Below are 21,081 nucleotides of genomic sequence, written 5' to 3' on the forward strand. Positions count from 1 at the left end.
AAACAATATGTAAAGATATAGGCTACTGATGGGCTTAAACTGTGATTACAGAAATAAAGGCTCCAAGTATGGAGTTGGAGTTGGAGTGTGAGTTGGGCGGAGGTTGGAGCCGGGGTACGGTGATGGTTTGTCTGGACTTGAGCCCTGACAGAGACACGCTAAAGTGCCATGCAAGTCCTCTTCCACGTGCCAGATGGCCTCGGCTGCATCCTGCAGGAATCTGCCTGGGGTTTGGTCCTGTCCTGTTGCCTTAGCAGGGTTGAGGTAGTGTCCTCTAGATAGGGGTGCCCAAATTCTTCCCATGAAGGGCCAAAACTCAATCTGGGTGGAGGGCCGAGGACCAAAAATAAACATTGTGGAATTACATTAAAATGTATTGTGTTTTATAGAAAATTCTAACATTCTAAATCTAAAATAACATTTCAATATAATAATCTACTTTTTATCTGTTTGGTAATTGTAATAATTTGCAATTGGTTATATATATTTAGCACCGAGGAAAGCAGAGAGGCCAGCCAGCCAAAAAGGGAGAAGATTAGCGGTCAGAAGCCTAGAGTTAAGTGGCCAGGTGCAGCGGAAAGTAGGAAGTGGGAAGATATCAATAGTGATTTGGTTAGGATGTTAGAGAAGCTTAAAGGAACTGCTGAGAGTAAGTTGGAGAAAATGGGAGATTGTATTTATGATTATGGTAAGGAAAGGTTTGGCGTCTTTGAGAAAAGGAAGAAAATAGAGGGTGAGGTAGTTAAATCTAGGCGCCAACAAGAGATAGATAGACTTATCCAGGAGAGAAGACAGCTTAAGAGGCAGTGGAGAAAAGCTACAGAGGTTGAGAAGGAAGGCATTGATTGCTTGCAGTCAGATGTGAGGGATCGGTTGGCAGTTTTAAGAAGAGCAGAGAGCATTAGGAAAAATAGGAAAAAGAAAGAGAGAGCTAGAATAGCATTCTATAAGGATCCATTTAGATTTGTGAAGTCATTGTTTAGTAAGGAAAAGAATGGTAGCCTTATGGTACCTAAGCAGAAGCTTGAGGAATATTTGGAGGAGGTTCACAAAGATAGGGAAAGGTTTAGAGAGATGACAGTCCCAGCTGATATTCCACCTATTGGTGAAATAGAGAGCCAGTGTGATGATAGCCCACCAAGGTGGAAAGAAGTTCAAGAAGTAGTGAGACGTGCAAGGGCCTCTTCAGCCCCGGGTCCTAATGGAGTCCCCTACCGGCTGTATAAGAGTGCTCCAGATGTGTTGCAGTTTCTATGGAAGCTGATGAAGGTAGTCTGGAAGAAGCAGGTTATTCCTAAGGCGTGGCGTAGAGCAGGGGGAATCTTCATTCCTAAAGAAAGGGACTCGTTAGAGATAAGTCAGTTTAGACCTATCAGTCTACTTAATGTTGAAGGGAAGGTTTTCTTTAGTGTTGTGGCACAGAGGCTGTCTAGTTATCTAGAAAAGAATAGGCTAATAGATACTTCGGTGCAAAAGGCTGGAATTCCCGGCTTCTCCGGGTGCTTAGAGCACACCAGCATGATCTGGCACCAAATCCAGTCAGCTAGGCGTGAGAAGAGAGACCTGCATGTAGTATTCTTGGACCTGGCTAATGCTTTCGGGTCAGTGCCGCATAGTCTGTTATGGGAGGCCTTTGATTTCTTTAGAGTGCCAGGTAGTATAAAGAGCTTAGTTAAAGCCTACTTCTTAGATATTCAACTCTGCTTCACCACAGCAGAGTACACTACAGCTTGGCAGCAGCTGGAGATAGGCATTATGGCAGGGTGTACAATTTCCCCATTAGCTTTTACCATGGCAATGGAGATCATTATTAGGGCTTCAAAATGGGTAGTGGGTGGAGAAAGGCTGCAGGGAGGGCTGCGGCTCCCTCCAATTAGGGCATACATGGATGACATGACGACTATGACGTCAACCGCTCCATGTACTAGCAGATTGTTGGATAAGTTAAATAGTAATCTGCAGTGGGCTAGAATGAAAGTGAAGCCAAGTAAGTCCAGGAGTATTTCAATCATTAAAGGGAGGGTAGTAGGTAAGAAGTTTGTTATAAATGATGAGGTGGTGCCTACAGTGTTAGAGAAACCAGTCAAGAGTTTGGGAAGATGGTATGATGCAAGTCTCAGTGATAAGGGACAGTTTGAGGAGGTGAGGCAGGAAATGATTCAAGGTATTTCAAGTATAGACAAGTCAGGGCTCCCAGGAAAGTTAAAGTTGTGGTGTTTGCAGTTTGGATTGTTGCCTCGGTTGATGTGGCCACTGACAGTGTATGAGGTTCCCCTTTCAAAGGTAGAAAAGCTAGAAAGGATGATTAACTCATTCATTAGAAAATGGCTCGGAGTCCCACGCTGCCTAAGCAGTGTAGCCTTATATGGGAAAGGCATATTGGAATTGCCATTATCTAGCCTGACAGAGGAGTTCAAGTGTGCTAAGGTTAGACTGGAAATGACTCTGACTCAGTCAAAGGATCCAGTGGTTAGGAGTGTAGCGCCCACAGTTAAAACAGGGAGGAAGTGGAACCCAAAGGAGGCAGTACAGCAAGCACAGTCAGCTCTTAGACACAGGGATATCATAGGTCAGGTGCAGCATGGGCGTGGAGGCTTAGGGTTGTGCATAGGGAAACCTGTGTGGAACAAGGCATCAGTAATAGAAAAGAGGAAGATGGTAGTTGAAGAAGTACATAGGCAAGAGGAGGCAGTAAGATGTACTAAGGCAGTGTCGCAGGCAAAGCAAGGACAGTGGGTGAACTGGGAGAGTGTAGAGAAGAGAAAGTTGAAGTGGAGAGAGTTGTGGAGCATGGAGGCCAGCAGAATTAGATTTATTCTAGGGGCTACTTATGATGTGCTGCCATCTCCCCAGAACTTAAATCAGTGGTTGGGCGAGGATGGTGCCTGCCCGTTGTGTTCTAGTGTATGTACATTGAGGCATATACTGTCAGGGTGTAAGGTCAGTCTCTCCCAGGGGCGATACACCTGGCGTCACAACCAGGTGTTGAAATGTTTGGCAGCTGCAGTTGAGGAAAAGCGGCTAGAAGTAAATTCTCTAGTTGCTAGCAAAGAGACTAGACAGATCAAATTTGTACGTGAGGGAGAAAAGATTAGACCAATTAAGGTCAGGCACAAGTTAGGGCAGCTAAGTGTAGGTGGAGCCTGGGAAATGAGGGTTGACTTGAATGAACAGCTAGTCATCCCAGCGTATATAGTTAGCACCCGGCTACGTCCGGACTTGTTACTGTGGTCTGAGGTAGAGAAGAGAGTTTATTTTATCGAACTCACAGTCCCGTGGGAAGATCGAGTTGAGGAGGCTTATGAGCGCAAGAAAGCTAGGTATGCTGAAATGGCAGCAGAGGCAGAGCAGCGAGGTTGGAGGGCTCGAGTGCGGCCTGTAGAGGTGGGCTGCCGTGGTTTTGTGGCAAAGTCCGTTATTGCCTTACTAACTGAGTTGGGCATTCGGGGACGGAGCCTGAAACTTGCGGTTAGCAACATGTCTCAGGCAGCAGAACGAGCAAGTGAATGGCTGTGGATAAGGAGGAAACATGCTAGCTGGGGAGCTCGCTAAGGTCAGATTGATTGTTTGTTGTTGGTCATGATTAACGGTCCGCATCAACAGGGCTGAATCATTGACGGTGGTGGTGTAGTTAGGGATTGTTTGTTGTTGGTCATGATTAACGGTCCGCATCAACAGGGCTGAATCATTGACAGTGGTGGTGTAGTTAGGGATTGTTTGTTGTTGGTCATGATTAACGGTCCGCATCAACAGGGCTGAATCATTGACAGTGGTGGTGTAGTCAGGAATGTCATACCGAACCGACCTGGATAGCTAGGCTTAGATAGTGAGGTAATATGCAGTTGTGCGGTGGTAGCATGGAGGGGGGTGTTTCCAGGACGCTGGATTACACCGTTAAGCCTTCTTGAGGTGTCGTGGGCCTAACTTAACGAAACGTCGGTGAAGGAAGGTGCCCACTTGAAAACCCCAATGACATGCTTCATACTGCTGTTGGCTAGGGTAGGTAACTGGTGATTTGTGTCTTGTTTATTAGTTTGTTAGCCTGTTAGCTTGTTTTATTCTGGATTGGGCTTCTAAATGTGTTTTTCCTCGGATTTTGGCACAAGGGATAGTAACATCTTGTCCTGTGTATTAATTAATAATTTAAAAAAGCATCTGAATTTGTGGGGAGCTTAAAGGAACACTCTGCCCATTTTCAACCAGCTTTGTATCATTAGAACATCAGTAGTATATCAGAAAACTGTAAACGGTTTTGAAGTCTGTCATTTAATTTGACAGTTATTGAGTGTTAAAGTACACTAACTCAAATTAATAACTCATTAACTCAAATCAACTCTCAATAACTGTCAAACTAAATGAATGATGAATAGTTTGACAGTTATTGAGAGTTGATTTGAGTTAATGAGTTATTAATTTGAGTTAGTGTGGACCAGTGATGTCACTGGTCCACACTTTAACACTCAATAACTGTCAAATTAAATGACAGACTTCAAAACCGTTTACAGTTTTCTGATATACTACTGATGTTCTAATGATACAAAGCTGGTTGAAAATGGGCGGAGTGTTCCTTTAAACATTTAATCAGTAAACACCCCATTAAAAACAGTTGTATTTTCCACCTTTGTAATCAAGAGAGAAATTTGACTTAATTCACAACTTGAAAAATCCTCAAGGTACTTTGAAAATCAGCTTGTCCATCTTTTGTATGAGGTGGTACCGATATGTCAAAATGTCAGCCTTGGCCCATGGACTAATGGTGAACATGAATCTGTACATCACTGTTTCTTGCCATTATTTGCAAATTCTGATCTGAATGTCAATGATTATTAAATCCAGAAACATTGTGTCACATGGCTGTATGCTTACTTTAGTAGGTGGTAGCACTGGTGCTAGTAAGCAAAACACAACAACTCAGTAGCACAAAGACAAATTTAGTAGCACACACTGGTGGCAGTTGAACACATGCTTGTTGTTAAGATGTTAACGTAGCCTAGTACTATACTGATACTGCTTATTGATCTGGTACTTTAACGGTATTCTTATCGGTTATTTGACTTAAATTAAGAATAGAAACAGTCACAAAATCTTTAAATGGGTGTGTTCATAAATTCAATGTGACCATTTGATCTCAGATCAGAGCACTCTGAACAGAGTGTCAACAGCTTTACTCACACAGTCAGAACACCGTCTCTGACAGAACCTTTGTCTCAATATATTGACAAACACATTAAATATATGGGATCAAATAATCATGATCCCATAGGCATCCAGGATTTGTGCGAATTGAGCAAGGAGGGCACCCTTTTCCAAGTTTTGTCAGAGGGGAGGCCCACAGTCTCAGACTTTGAAAACCCCTGCTTTAAGACACAAATAAATATTTGTCCCTTATTATTTGTCCCGGTTTGTATAAATATATATATTTTTATATGAAACCTTTTATTTTTGCTGTCCATCTTGACCAGGACTCCCTGGCAGAAGAGATATTGTATCTCAATGGGACCTTCCTGGTCACATTTTTCAAAGTTCTATTTGCTACTCACCAATGATGATGTTGATTGGTAGATCTTTGGATGACATTTTAATGAGCCTCAGTCAACTTGTACGTACAGGAGCGTGACCCCATTGACCTCGCAGTCTTTTCCCCCCAAACTTCCAGAGCTACTACGAGGAACAGCATGGATGGTGCTGAGAAAGAACTCTACCAATCATCATCATTGGTAAGTATACAGGCAAATAGGGCTAGACTTTAAAAAATGTGAACTATCCCTTTAACCATCAGTCTGTCACTGCTCATCCATATTAAAACCTCTAGTGCAAATCTCCATACAAACATTTCACCCTAACCCCAAGCTCAATGATGACACCTGGTGACCAAACCAGGAAATGGCTCCTACACTACCAGTTAGCAGATTTCTATTCTCTGGACTAAAGAGCAATAACCAAGGGGGAATAAAAACAAACAAGTGTCAATCAAATTCCATACATTTCTCTTTATTAATATGATCATAGATATTATTCAAAATTATGGTTTTAATAAGATAAAATAAAGCAATTACAAACGCACAACACATGTAGACGTCATAAAAGACAACAGGTATTAACATGAATGATCAGAGGCACACTTTCATCACTGAAATGAATAAAGTGCAGCAATCGGCAAATGTTCTGCGTCATGTACACCGTGGGGGCGGGGCATGTACACCGTGGGGGCGGGGCATGATACACCATGGGGGCGGGGCATGAGGGTTAAGGAGTGTCACCATCTGTTGGATTCTTTTTTCTCATGAGGTTTGTCACTTGGGTGAAAGTTGTTCCAACGCTTTCATATCAACTCCTCAATCCTCATATCCCCTCCCCCGCAACCCAACAACATGACTCCATTCGGATATCAGCATTGTTTAATTGCATAAGTGATTTCTCTGCTTTTTCTGTTTTAGCAATCGCAGTTGGCTAAAATAAACTAGCCGTAGTGGAAATCGTATCAATATATTTAGAAATATATTTATATTCATTTTTATACATAGCAAGAAGAGCTGCAATATAAAAAAAGCATTTCCAAAAAGACTTGCTTCTAAAGCAGAGTTCAGTAACAGCTCTGTACTACACCAGGCCTCTGTGCACAGCCGGTACAGAGTTCAGTAACAGCTCTGTACTACACCAGGCAATGGCGACGTCGACAGTTTAGGCTTCAACACCAACACATGACCAAATAAACCAAAATTATTTAAAAAAGTGTAAGTCCTGGACTCTACTCTGATTTTTCCACTGCTGGGGAACAAGTGTCTATTCCTCTTATAGTGTCTTTGTTCCTCGATAGGCGACCTGCCGGTTACAACGCACTGCCGGACACACGGCCAGTAAAATGCTCTGCCATTGGACACACGGTCGTTAAAATGCTCTGCCATTGGACACACGGTCGTTAAAATGCTCTGCCATTGGACGTGCGTGCTTCATGTACTTCCTGTTAAAGTGGAATAGTCCATTTACAATGGGGGGGGGGGGGGGGGGGGTGATTGTGCAGGAAGAAAAGTTCACACCAAGGAGTCTGACGTTCAAGACGAGGCTGGAGACCGACTGTTGGGCAGATGATGTTTCGGTGTGTTTTGCGGGTCTCAAACCAACGTGGATTTTTTTTTTCTGTCTCAAGGCGTTTCAGGAAGAGGCGTCCTACCAGGTCTTTAGGAAACCTCAACCTGAATGATTTCTTCTGTCTTAGGGGGTCTCCGTAAGTTCTTAGTGAGTCTCTGGAGGTCTTAAAAACCCTAGATGTTGTTGTGTCGGTCTTACTGAGGGTTTCGGGGCGGGTCTTGAAACCAGGTTTGTATTTTTCTGGTGTTAGGGTGTCTGAGTGGGTCTTAACGGGTCTCGGCGAGTCTTTGTGGGGTGTTGGACCGAGGTGTCGTTTCCGGGCGCGGGGCCTTAGGAGGTCCTGACCAGGTCGTAGACGTAGATGTGGAAGTCGTCATCGAACTTGATGAAGTAGACGGAGGGCTTGGCCCCCACCTGGTGGATCACCATCCCTGACCGCTTCCCCCTGTCCTCTTTGGCGTACTCCACCTGTTTACCAACCAGGCTGTCCACCACCTCACCGGGCTCCTGCTCGGCTGGGACGCTGTCGTCTGGGGATGACTCGGATTCAGATCCAGACTGCAGAGAAGAAGGAGACAGATTCAAAATACTGAAACTACTGATGGGTTCAAACCACACTGGTCCTTCAACTAAATGATCAACATCTTTACAGACTGGTTGCTCTATGGTTGCTCTATATCAGACTCAATTCAATTCAAAGAGGTCCAGTCAGAGAAAATGTCCTCAAGTAAAGGTCCGGAACATTGTAACGTAGCTTGCGCTATGATTCAGTGCAATTGAACTCAATGATTGCAGTAGCCTAATGGTACAACGTCTCTGTATGTAGTCAACAACTGACTGTTAAATCAAAGTAAACATCAACAATGCTTATTTACAGTTTTCATATTTAACTGGATTAATTATATATAACTAGCCTACTATAATAAATAAATGTTATTTTCTCATTTCAAGTAAAATAATGCATTTAAAAATAACATACAACAGAGTGCTTTGGAAAAATGTGCATCTTAAAATGAAGTGCTTTAATTTAAGAGAAATAAGTTTACCCTTTTCTTCACTCCATTTCACACTCAGCCAACAAACAACCTTTTCTCTTGAGAGAAGTGAGCTCCCTATCTATCTATCTATCTATCTATCTATCTATCTATCTATCTATCTATCTATCTATCTATCTGTCTGTCTGTCTGTCTGTCTGTCTGTCGATCAATGCAATTGCAATGCAAACCTCGCATGCCGTTGCGTTGGGCAGTGAGTGTGCCCTGGTGTGTATATGTGTGTTTGCTCATGTGTGGCGCTTCCATAGACAGGTCAGGATCGCACCGCACTTCACACGAGACATACTGGTTCTGATCTGCCCGTAAGAACAATAAATGGACATGTAAGAGTGGTTTCTTTTGAGCACACCATGTGAAATTACTATCTCTCGCCTCGCCTCCCCTCCGTCCGTGTATCACACTCTCGCAGCACCACTGAGAACGAAGCAACAGAGAGAAACGATTCGCTTATTTGATTGGCCGAGTAGCATCACGTGTGATGATTTACAGCGCATTCATTGGTCTGTGAGCTTCCTGGCAGATAAAAAAGGGAGTACCGTAAAGACTATAAAAGCAGGTGTCGGTTAAAATAGAAACGGTCCGTGAAAATGTAAGTTATCAATGATTTGTAGGTTATAGGGCTCGGCCCGGATAGGACGGAGTCTCGGTCCGGATGCGGACCGGAGTCCGGACTTTGAGGATCGCCGCTCTATATAATAGCAACCAGTCTGTAAAGATTGTAGAATATGCTGACTTTGTCTTGGCATCAAAACCTAAAGGCCCTGATACAACATGAGCGCTCTGACAGGGAAACAGAGCTCTCTTCCTGTTACACAGCTGTGGCTTGTCTATCCAGCGTTGTTGCTGTGTTCTACTTACACAGCTTGGGCTCCTTCAGCATGATGACCTTGTGGATGGAGACGTTGTGCAGAGGACAGATGGACTGACAGGCCTCCTCAATGTCTTTGCCAACAGTGTCTGGAATCCTGGAGCACAAGAGACATTTCACAACACATTAGTACACAGCACGCCATTAACCATTTCCCTTTGTGAGACACAACACTATTCAGTCTATGAGACTGGAGTCTTAGTTCACACCAGAAAGTCCGGGTCCTTGGTTCGAGCCAGAGAAGAGGATGATACATTGTTTTGTTTTTCAGCTGGTTTGGTTTGCGTTCACAAGGCCAAAATCCACTAGTCCTGCCCACACCAACCAAAGTCACGTGGGCAGAAATCTCCTTCTGTTATTGGCCATACTGACTTCCTCCCGATAGTTTACGTTGAGGCCATCGGCCATTGTTGATGACGTGTCACTATGCGACACACAGTTACTCCATGTCAGAAAATAAAGATGGACGCACGTCGTTTAACCAGTCAATTTATGTCTGTTTATTTAGACAATTATATGTCAATAGAACAGTAAACATTACAGACTCCACGTTTGTCCCCTGCCACTAGTCATTTTTGTCTGTTTGTGATGTCGCTGGTAACGAGACGAGATAAGCTGCTAATTGCTACAGCTAGCAAGCAGCTTCTTCTTCCGCGGGAGCTTCCAAAACAGGAAATAACCAAAAAAATCAACACAAAAAATCACGTGCTTCCTCTGACTAGTCCGGGTGGGGTTCACACCAGAAATGGGCCGCTCCAGAGTTCGCTTGAGAGCGGATCGAGACCACCTCTCACAGGCGAACCAGAGCGCGGTTTTTAGTCCGCACCAGAGTTCGAGTAGGAGCGTTCACACCGACCCTATGGACCAGGGAAAGGTCCGATAGACCGGACTAAACAAGGCTGGTGTGAACCCGCCCTTATGCCGGGATCAGACTACACAAATTCAGCCTGATTTTACAACCATTTGGTCGCGCGCGAGCCTGATGAAAAGACTGGCATGCTAGTCTTTTCATCAGGCTGAATTATTTTCTCATGTAGTTTGATAAACTATTAGGATGAGTTCCTTTTGACTTCAACTTGAAGTGCGGAAAAACACAGAGCGTCCCCTCCCCGTAACCATAGCAACTGAAGCTGTGTTCACACCAAGATATTTATTTTTCACTCTGTCGCTTGATTCAACCCTTTGGAATCGCTCTGTCGCTCTGTTTAAATCGCTCATCAACAGGCACAAGAATTGACGGACATGTGGGGGCTATAACGTTACGCAATGTCATGATATTTGTCCACTACGAGCCACCGTCATTGTTTACAAGCTAAGCCTATCAGCGTGCCCCTAATGCGAGCTCCATACCGGTAGTACAGACTTCACTTCATGTCAGCTGTCAGCCTGTCAATGTGGTTTGTTGCCACACAATCAACCAGCGGTTTGTTCCAAGCCAGTGTGATCCTTGACTCGCTCTCACACGGCAGCCAATCAGCGTTGAACAGCGAGCGACTGATGCCAGCGTATTTTCACTCGAGTTGGGATATTTCATCTCGAGCGACGAGCGTATTTTCTCATTATCGCTCTGTCTCTGCCGCTCGGATGCCCAGCGATTTTTCTCCCAGGCGAATATACGCTCAATCGCTCGTTTGCATTGACTTTGTATGTAAACTCGATGCCAGCGACAAACTTTAATAGGTCGGTGTGAACGCACCTTCACACACTCTGCCTGTCTGATGAGAGAGCAGAGAGAGAGCCGCAGCAGCATGCTGTGAGCTACACAATCCATGATATTGTAGGCTACAAATATAGCAGGCTAAAAAACAAAAAACAAACACTCTATTCCTTCAAAAGTTGTAGCTGTCATAGATTGTGTTGCATAGTTGATTTCTATATTGCTGACAAAAATGTGTTATTGTAACTCGCTTTGGATAAGAGCGTCTGCCAAATGATGTAATGTAATGTAATGCTAGATTTTGTAACCGATAGGCTATTTCTGGCTTTCTGCTGTGGCGCTGTGCTGTCTGTCTTGCCTGCCCGTATCAATGCCTACGCAACTGTGTAGTCACAGCAAGAACATCTCACTACTATAATAAGGCCAGTGGTGGCCAATGGTGTGCGTTACTTACAGCTTGTTGACAACATCCTTCAGGTCATTGGTCTGAACCTCACGAGACATGATCTCCTTCATCTTCTGTTGGACCTGCTGCTTCTTCAGGTACGTGCGCTTCTCTATGAAACCCACACAAGACAGTCGGAGCCGGTAGCCGTCGGAGGTCTTTACAAGGACACGCGCCTCCATCGGGGTCTGAACAGAGGGAATATCATCACATCTTGGTTAGCATCCGTATTTGACACGGGGAGGGAGGACATTTAAAAAGGGAAATGCCCTTTCATAGTACTCAGTGTTTCCCCCATATGCAGCATGGCCACCACTGCTATAGCTTTTTTCTTTAGAAACAAACCTTATATTACAGATGCTTTATATCCAGTCAATTCACACAGCAGTAAAGCATATAACAGTAAACAATAACCTTTGTGCTTCATGGCTTACCTGATCCTGTCAGCACAGGACAGGACTAGACAGGCTGTCCTACTAGACAGGGCAGGACTAGGCAGGCTGTTCTACTAGACAGGACAGGACTAGGCAGGCTGTCCTACTAGACAGGACAGGACTAGGCAGGCTGTCCTACTAGACAGGACAGGACTAGGCAGGCTGTCCTACTAGACAGGACAGGACTAGGCAGGCTGTCCTACTAGACAGGACAGGACTAGGCAGGCTGTCCTACTAGACAGGACAGGACTAGGCAGGCTGTCCTACTAGACAGGACAGGACTAGGCAGGCTGTCCTACTAGACAGGACAGGACTAGGCAGGCTGTCCTACTAGACAGGACAGGACTAGGCAGGCTGTCCTACTAGACAGGACAGGACTAGGCAGGCTGTCCTACTAGACAGGACAGGACTAGGCAGGCTGTCCTACTAGACAGGACAGGACTAGGCAGGCTGTCCTACTAGACAGGACAGGACTAGGCAGGCTGTCCTACTAGACAGGACAGGACTAGGCAGGCTGTCCTACTAGACAGGACAGGACTAGGCAGGCTGTCCTACTAGACAGGACAGGACTAGGCAGGGAAATAAAGACAATTGTGCTTCACCACCGCTGCTACAACTCCATTCTAGAGGAAACACTGGTACTCTTACACTGCTAGATTTGTATTGTTCGATGCATTTGAGTTCCATTCTGATGAAGTCACAATATAACTCTTTACAGTAAGTATAGTAAAGGGATTCCAGTTTGTTTCAGAGCCATGTTAAGAGGGTTTGTAAGCATATTTTGACGATTCTCGCCATAATATCATTAATCGTGATGATTTGGGACAAGATAATGGTAACATGAAATTGTCATATCATCCCACCTCTATCTGGGTAGAGGTGCTGTTCTCCTGGGAGGCCTTGATGGACTGCACGGCCAGGGGACGCTGCTGCAGCTCTGACGTGTGCTCAATGTTCCCCATGGTCCTCAGCTGGGTATGGGAGGGAGGAGAGAACGGGACAATGTGTTACAAACAGTCAGTACCACCTGACATTTTCATCTGAAAAGAACAGACTAATAAACCACAACTTGAATGAAAATTAACTACCCCGACGAACCTAACAACAACAAACTAGTGGGCCTGTGCAACATACAAGTAGCATCACTTCTCATGTCTCAAAATGATAAAGTCGCTCATTTCAAAAAGCAGGAATCAAGCAAAGAAGTAGTATTTAGAAATCCATTCTAAAATGAGATATGCACCTTTTGAAAAGCTCGATAGCTATGATTATAAAAAGAATACACATAGTTAACACTAATGATGGCAGAAGCCACTTTCAGATCAGGAATATCTCAGGAAAATCATTGGGCATTGTTGCTTTCACACATGTGGAACACTTCTGGTGTAGAGTAGAGAGGAGTTGGTGTGTAGTTAGGACTGACCTTCAATGACTTTAGTGAGTGAGTGTGTAGTTAGGACTGACCTTCAATGACTTTAGTGAGTGAGTGTGTAGTTAGGACTGACCTTCCAGGGACTTTCTGGGCATTGCTCCAGGGAGATACGCCTTCTCTTATTTTCACTCCCTGGAGTATCTTCCGGCCTGGGCCGCTTCTTCGGGGGACGGGCCGTTGGCCTGGGCATGATAGGGCAGCGGTTGGCAGGCTGATGACGAGGGGGGATGGGGGGAAGCAATTCAAATTAATTACCTAATTTACATTTTAGGCCTTCAGCTAACACCCTTATGCAAAGTGCCTAACAATTAAAATTAGATAAATATGTGACTAATGCAGGCAGCATGTAACATAAAGCCTAATGTTTCGAGGTCTGTTAAAGACTTGGGATGACAAGTGGGATTGACTCTAAAATCAATGACCAACCTGTTCCTTCCCTGCTTTTGAGCACTGACCAACTGTAGCCTATTATAAAAGAATGCTTGCTATGCTGATATCACTTATTGATGATGCACATTGCACAGCCATCATTTCATTTTCATCAAGTAAGGAAAACCCAGATATTATCTTAGCAACGCCAACTATTTTAACATGCAGTTTGAAACAAGTAACGTTATCGTAGCATAGTGCAAATATGAGGCAGACGAGATCAGCTAGTTAATGTTGACGCTCATCATCACATTAACATTTAACGTTAGCTCAAATGTTAGCAGCAAACAGGTGGGCATATTAAAACCAGTTAAAATCGGCACTGCTAGCTGTCGTCCATTAACGTACTAACGTTACTTTGAATGTCAATTTAGCGTTGGTTAAACATAACTAGCTACATTACTACCATCATGTGTTGGAAGTTAGCAAGACTTTAGCTAACGTTAGCATAGACGTAAGTTACAGCTGTCTCTGAATGCCAATTTACCGATAGCTAAACAAAACTACAATACTGCCGTTATGTGTTGAAGTAAGCAAGAAAAACGTTAGCATAGACGTAAGTTACGCTAGCGTTAGCTCACAAGTTAATAATGCTTACAGTCTAGATTTACTGATAGACGGTGGAATGAGTCTGTCTGGCTTGTTGAATGTTGATCAGATCAACTTGCTCTCCTCTCATCTGGACTGGTTGTGAGTTTGAAGGATGCTGTTGATGCCGTGAGCCACGCCCACGCAGGTGACGCAGCTGCCTTCGAGGTGTGATTGGTTGCCGGATCGTCATGTGACCCAGGTAGCTACAGACCAGAGCCGTATAGGACACTACTACAGACGTATTTTACAGTCTATGCTCCCGACCAGTCTACACTGCACAGTGCACTACACACTGATTGTCTGTGCCCAGCTGCGGGCCTCCGGCTAAATAAAATAAATTACAAGGGTTATTTATGTTCATACAGCCGCACTGGCCTTCAAGTCACGTGACCTGCAATACCGAGCTTGGCCACCAATTCCCTTCACAGCCCGGCGCTGTGTTCCTAGTAATATACTCCAATAACTCCATAGTATCTCCCGGAATTATCAAATGCACAGCGCCGAATTTGAACAGACGTCAATCGACTAGACAACTTCGAAGCAAGCAAGCAACAGACTCTCTTTCGCCAAAGAAAGTAGGTTAAAACTGTTACAACTTGAAATAGCGTACATTCGCTTTTTTGTTTTTGTTTTTTTGTACTTTTTTGTACTGAATTATGTTAGCTAATCTTAGCTATTGCTAACGTTAGCTAAAACGTAATTCATTCGAGCTAACAGCTAAATCATATGATTCAACATGATGAAATGATGAAACATAGAATGAGGATTTGTTTCAGGTCTGAGACTGATATTTTAACGTTAATGTTACATCTCTAGCCCCTTTTGGGACTGTGGCATCTAGCTAAATCAATGCAGACTTTGTTTGGACACATGTATTTAACGTTAATCTTGCTCCATTGGCATTGTCTACCGGGACGTTATTGTAAACACACATTGTGAGTCAGATTATTTTTAAAATACGCATGGGCGCCTGGCCAAACCCAGCGCTTGACTGCTGCGTAGGTGGGCACTGCATAGCTAAAACGAAGGAATTCAAAGCATATCATGTTATTATCCTAAGCCCTCACTCTTTATCTATTAGCATACAATATCATTGATTAGATTACATTATTATTAGTAGACCTTTCCTTAATATTAATACACACAAAAATAAAGATTGTTCACAAGTCCCAATTTAACCTCAAGTCCAAGTCAAGTCTCAAGTCTTTGAGGATAAGTCTCAAGTCAAGTACAGTCACTGTGTGTGTGACTTAAGTGTGACTCAAGTCCAAGTCTCAAGTCCAAGTCCCCATCTCTGGTGTGAGTGTGAGAGAGAGACAGTGTTGGGCAAGTTACTTTCAAAATGCCATATAGGTACTACATATTACTAGTTAATTTCATTTGAAAGTAATACGTTACTTTACAATATTACTGTCTGTGTAGAGTAACTCATTACTTATTACACTCCTTTTGCTTTCACCAAAATAACTGCAGCAGCAGAATGACATTGCCACCACGAAACCATCCCGAAAAATAATTTAAACCGTCTTGAAGTCAGTGTAAATCGTCCAAACTTCTAAATGTTAACCTTTTCCTTTGTTATTGGCTTCTATAGTGGTTATTTGCATACAAAAACAATTTGATTAGGAAATTATTGTATATTTATTATGTGCTTTGAATGAAGATGAATGAAGATCGCCCATCATGCAGCAGAGTGGATATAGATACACGTGTTTATGCATAATATGATACATTATTGGGTTGTACTGGTCAGCTTCCAGGTATGAATGTGTGTGTGAATGTGAACAGGGCACTCCTGAAAACAAGAGCATTGCTCTCAGTGAGACTTCCCCTGTAAGAAAAAGCTACAGTATCAGAACCATGGACAGCGCTCTGACTCCTGGTAACAGACAGTCAAAGTATTGAAGCAGCACTTGAGAGCAGAGGAGCTGTAAATTTCACTGTGGTTCTGAAATGACCGCTGACATGTGTTGATTTGATGTTGAATTTTGTTATAGATTGCTAATGACTATGTTACAAAAAAGAAAACCATGTCAGATGGTTTTGCCTTTTGAGGGAATATATTGCAAATGGCACCACTATAAATGTAATGTGTGTTCTTATTTGACATATTTCTGGGGTGGCAATTTGAGTCATTTGCAAGGGCCTGTTCTCTGCTCAATACGTTGATGGAGAGTCTGCTCTCTCCAGGGGCCCTTCTACACCAGGGGCCCCAGTGCACCCGCACTGCCTGCACCCTATATACCTACACCCTATATCTACACCATGTGTCTATACCTACGGCCCTGCTCAGTGTGTTCCCCAGGTTTCACGGAACACTATGTTTCCCACTTTTGGCCCACTATCTATTTACTAAGTGCTGTGTTGTTTCTGCCTAAGGTCATTAAGCCAGAGTACTACGAGCCGTGTGGGAAGATCACTCTGAAGCACCCAGAGTACTGTGAGCGCTGCCCACTGCCATCCGTCCTCAACATGGGTGGCACCTCTGTCAAAATTGGGTCAGGATCCAATCAGGTGAGCAGGTTCTGTAACATAAAAACAGCATTCATTTTATAGACCAAAACACATACATGTTATACACACATACATAAAACAGCCATGCAAAAAACGATGAAAGGGTAGCACATCTCAGTTTTCAAAGTGTAATGTCAGGAAGGTATGAGAAAATATATACCGCTTAAGCCTGTGACAGTCTTTCTACTCTGCTCCACAGTGCTTTAATGTGTATTAACACCTTATTAATACTAAGAGATAAAGTAGACCTAACATTAGTCAGGCCACTAGAAACTCACAATTGAACACCATACACACAAGACTGTGTGGTAGGAATACTATAGTCTACAATAGGATATTAAAAAAAATTAGTTAATAGAACAGCTATTCATTCAATCCTGCACTCTTGAATTGTAATTTCAATTCAAAAGAGGGGGGCAATTTGAGGCAAGCACACTTTGCAAACAAGTAGCGTTGCACAGACAGCTCTACAGTTCATTCATACACATTTATAACACATTTAAATATGGTAATATCATAACAAGGATTAATGGCACCGGGCCGTCTATAGTTGGCCAACAATATCCAACAGCTCAAAGGCACAAGAGTCAAAGTGCAACTGCATGAATTGATGTGTTCACACACTGAACACTGAACACAAAGTGAACATTTCCTCTTGTACTGTGGCGGTTCACAAGTCTAATGTTTCCTGGAATCAAAGCAAAGTTGCTTCTGTTTGTTTGACATGCAGGCAGTTTAAAAACACATTCCTGATGGCATTAGGTTAAAGCAGTCACAAAGGACATGTCTGGGCTCATTGATAATCTCATGTGCTATATTTATATCTTATAGGTAACGCATGCCGAGGAGGACCCTGACGCTCCCCCCGCCGCCAACAGCAGCCATGTATACGCCTCTGTCAACAGCACCTCAGACGTCGTGGACGATATTCGCAAATGTGGCTACCTGAGAAAGCAGAAACACAGACGCAAGAGGTTCTTCGTGCTGCGCGCGGCCAGCCACCTCGGCCCGAGCCGCTTGGAGTACTACGACAGCGAGAAGAAATTCAGGAGCTCTGCTGCCCCGCCTCCACCGAAACGGGTTATTTACCTCCACCAGTGCTTCACGGTCAACAAAAGGGCAGATTGTAAAAACAAGCACCTCATTGCCCTCTATACTACTAAGGAGCAATACTTTGCTATTGTGGCTGAAAAGCAGCAGGATCAAGAGGACTGGTACGTAGCGGTCAGTGAGTTAATGATGGATTGTGATGATTTAGATGATGGCTATGGTACGGAGTCGCTTGTTGTCGGCACGCCGCCGTCGAGTACGAGCTCCGGCGCCGATCGCTTCCCAACGTCCAGCGAGGGTGAGGGGACGCAGACGGCCACGCTGCAACACCTCCGCGCCATGGAGGGGCGCTACAGCCACGCCACGCCTGCCTCCTCTGCCTCCATCTCTCCTCCTCCCAGGGTGCCGCCCTCCAAGGTGAGACTCAAATATACTAAGCTTGGAAATTATGTTGATGTTGATGTTATGATTACTTCTCCAGCGCAAAAAGCAGATAGCGCCTGTACCAACTAAGTTAGGGCCCTGTATGTTTCCCTCTTTCGGCCCACTATCTTGACTAAGTCTTGTCTTGTTTCTCCCTAAGGTCATTAAGCCAGAGTCCTGCAAGCCCTGTGGGAAGACCACTCTGAAGTACCGTGAGCGCGGCCTGCTGCCATGCGTCGCCAACATGGGTGGTACCCCCTTCAAAGTTGGGTCACGATACAATCAGGTGAGCTTAGTCTCTAACATAAAAATAGCATTAATTTCATAGACCAAACACATACATGTCCATACACACATACATAAAACAGCCATGTATATAGTGCAGAAAAGATGAAAGGGCACATGTCAGTTTTCAAAGTCAAGGAGGACAAAATACTCACATTTCACTTCATTTCTTTGGCTCACAAGCAGCAGACGGAGCATTCCCGTGGATCTCCTGACCGGAGCACCCCCATGTGGAGACAGGAAGTCGCACGTCTGTTCAGAAGGATAGGCTCGGTCCTTTGTCCTCCACCTGCACCTGAGAGACACCAGAGACAAAACCCTCCACTGTCCCCCCTGCAGCAAGAGGTAGGCGCTCTAGACTAATAACAGACATAACAGTTTCTTCTCGATCAAAGAAATGTCCGCATAGTTGTTGTTGTATTATGCCTGGCTGACTGTCTATTTGTTTGTAACAGGGAAATGACTACATTGTGGCCAAAGCCACAGTCACTGTGCCTGGTGATGGAGGACCATTCATCAGCCAGACGGGGGCGTGGGAGAGGGTGGACGTTTTACCACCTCTACCTCCACCGCCGCCGCCAGCAGACAACAGTTTGAGCAGGTGAGCCTGTCAGGAGCATACAGAGAGACACAGCAGGTTCATACATGCTTCAAGTTTCCCACAGCACTGGGCCCCACTGGGGTCATAAGATGGAAAAGTAAGGACAGTCAGTCACTCACACATGCAGGCACTCAATCAGTCAGTCAGTCATGGATGCTTAAGGCCTTGATATACTTGAGCAAATCAGGAAATAAACAAATCAGCTAGCGACCTAAAAAAACCAAATTGTGTTTCGAGCTCTTCATCAGATTTCATTATTTTGTTAAAAATAATAATAATAATACATTTCACTCATTTTGACCAGTGTCACGTCTCCCCCTAAAACATGACAATTTTGTGTCCCTGAATTTCATGTGTCTCCCCAGTTTCTCTGAGTGGGACCTCGGCTGCAGCTCGGACCAGGACACAATAACAAGCCTGAAATCTCACAGACAGCAGTTGAATCTGAGAGCGGGGGCCGAGTGGGAGAGAGTCATATCTCCTGAATCCTACTTGGCCATGAGCCATGAGCCGCAGCTCTGGATCAGCGGAGGCTTCCCGAGTTACTCGCAGCCCCAGAAGATCCCCGAGCCCGAACCAGGAACAGAATCTGAAACGACCCTCAGCCCAAGCCCCGCCCACAGCCTGGAGGCGGAGCTGGACATCCCCATGGAAACGGACATTGATGATTTCCAGGAAGAGCAGGCGTTGCCGGTAGAGGACGAGCCAATCGGCAGCGAGCTGGCGTGCCTGGCCCTGCCGGTCACCGTCCTAGAGACGGACATCGACACCTTGCCCGATGCGGAGGCCTCACCCTCGGGCAGGACGAGGGCGGAGAGTGGGTCTCTGGAGGAGGAGCTGGAGGCCGGGGAGAGCCTGCGTAAGAAGCTGGGGGTGCTGAGAGAAGCTCAGAGGTGCCTACAGGACAACATCAGAGCCAACACACAGCTGGGAGACAAGGTGGGGAGAGATTTAATCTGCTAATTCACTCATCTGTTCAGTCAGTCAGTCAGCCAGTCAGTCAGTCAGTCACTCAGCCAGTCAGTCAGTCACTCAGTCAGTCAGTCAGTCAGTCACTCAGTCAGTCACTCAGTCACTCAGCCAGTCAGTCACTCAGCCAGTCAGTCACTCAGTCAGTCAGTCAGTCAGTCACTCAGTCAGTCACTCAGTCAGTCACTCAGTCAGTCAGTCAGTCACTCAGCCAGTCAGTCAGTCACTCAGCCAGTCAGTCACTCAGTCAGTCACTCAGTCAGTCAGTCAGTCACTCAGCCACTCAGTCACTCAGCCAGTCACTCAGTCAGTCACTCAGCCACTCAGTCACTCAGCCAGTCAGTCAGTCAGTCACTCAGCCACTCAGTTACTCAGTCAGTCACTCAGTCAGTGAGTCACTCAGCCAGTCAGTCAGTCACTCAGCCACTCAGTCACTCAGTCAGTCAATCAGTCACTCAGTCAGTCAGTCAGTCAGTCAGTCACTCAGCCAGTTAGTCAGTCACTCAGTCAGTCAGTCAGTCAGTCACTCAGCCAGTCAGCCAGCCAGTCAGTCAGTCAGTCAGTCAGCCAGCCAGTCAGTCAGTCAGTCAGTCAGCCAGTCAGTCACTTTCACTCCTGCCATTGAATTAAAGTAAATGTCACATTACGAAGGATGCAAAATGTCTGCTGTGATGCTGAGTGAAAGTGTGAATTTATTTTGAACCTTAATTCACTCACGCCTTATATCATATTTATTCACTCACTCACTCAGTTGTTTAATCACTTGCACTATTTTGTTACCCCAATTAAATTCACATCATTTGCTATTGATGGAGAAAAATGGCCACTTTGTCATCAAGAGAAAGCAAAGCATTCAACAATTCTCTTTCTTAATCGCTCACTCACTTTCTCTGACATGCTGACTCACCTCTACTTGTGCCATTTTGTGTACCCAATTCAATTGAAACCAAATGCTTTGCTATTGAGGGATGCTTTTTTGAATCAAATGAGCAAAGGATTCACTCAAACATTCAAACATAAACAAGTGCTTGCTATTTAAGGAAGCCAAATGTGCCGTCAAGAGGCTTCACCCCATTCCCTCCTCAGTTACATCGCTCTCTGCCTTGAAGTCCATTTGTCTTGTCTCTGACTCTGTGTCTCCATGTCTGTCTCCAGGTGGAGAGCATGGTGGTGGCGGTATGCAAGCCAAATGAGACAGACAAGTTCCGCATGTTCATTGGGGATCTGGACAAGGTAGTG

The sequence above is a fragment of the Poromitra crassiceps genome (genome assembly GCF_964638095.1).
Source record: "Poromitra crassiceps genome assembly, chromosome: 2".
NCBI classification, from domain to species: domain Eukaryota; kingdom Metazoa; phylum Chordata; class Actinopteri; order Beryciformes; family Melamphaidae; genus Poromitra; species Poromitra crassiceps.